The sequence below is a fragment of the Hippocampus comes genome, unplaced genomic scaffold (assembly GCF_001891065.2).
Source record: "Hippocampus comes isolate QL1 unplaced genomic scaffold, H_comes_QL1_v1.1 C16679224, whole genome shotgun sequence".
In the NCBI taxonomy this organism is placed as follows: Eukaryota; Metazoa; Chordata; class Actinopteri; order Syngnathiformes; family Syngnathidae; genus Hippocampus; species Hippocampus comes.
This window is the reverse complement of record NW_017836487.1, coordinates 1-682: the sequence shown is the minus strand read 5'-3', so window position 1 is coordinate 682 and position 682 is coordinate 1. Positions and strand designations below refer to the sequence as shown.

The window sequence follows — 682 nt, the reverse complement described above, 5'->3', positions numbered from 1 at the left end:
ATGATGATGATGATGATGATGATGACGATGTTGATTAGAGCGTGAGCGGTGACTAATCGGCGCTTGCGTTTCCAGGTTACTACCTCCTCCAGCCGGGTCATTCTGTGGTGAGAGGTGCTAAAGCTTTGGGCTCAGGTGTTGGGACGCTGACACAGAGACTCCTCACACTGCTGTGGACAATTCTCTCAGCTCCAGGTTGGTCACGTGTTCTCTTGCCGCCCGAGAATCTCTTTGGTTCGGAGGTTCTGATGATGTTTTGTTGTCAATCTGGACACAGTGAAGGCAGGCCGGGGTCTAATTTGGGTTCTTGCCAGTGGCTGGTACCATCTTGCCTCCCTCATCTCTGTTCTCAACGTCTTCTTTCTGACACAGTAAGAGCACCAAGCCATCTTTTTTTACATATTCTTTTGTCTTTGTGAGTGAATCTTATCATTTGCTGATATGTTACTTCTAGATGTCTTCCCAGACTCTGGAAGCTCCTGCTGCTTCTTCTGCCGTTACTGCTCCTCTTAGGTGAGTTTTTTTAAGAATTGATGTCAGCGCCTGAGCAAAAGATTGGGAAGTGTCTGTTTGGTAACTAATTTCTCTGTCGTAACGACGAATCTTGCCCCAGGCAAAGAAGCATTGTCAGAACAGAGCGATAATCAACCAAACACACATTTCGGATCTTTTATTTTTATCC

At 46.2% G+C, this 682-nt stretch overlaps 1 long non-coding RNA gene across 1 annotated transcript; it reads left to right on the top strand.

Annotated features, from left to right (window-relative positions):
• The first annotated feature begins 13 nt into the window (after window positions 1–13).
• LOC109508878 (uncharacterized) lies at window positions 14–562 on the top strand. The gene is made up of 3 exons (XR_002166807.1): window positions 14–195; window positions 278–371; window positions 455–562. It is a non-coding gene; the product is annotated as an uncharacterized LOC109508878 (long non-coding RNA).
• Window positions 563–682: the final 120 nt, after the last annotated feature.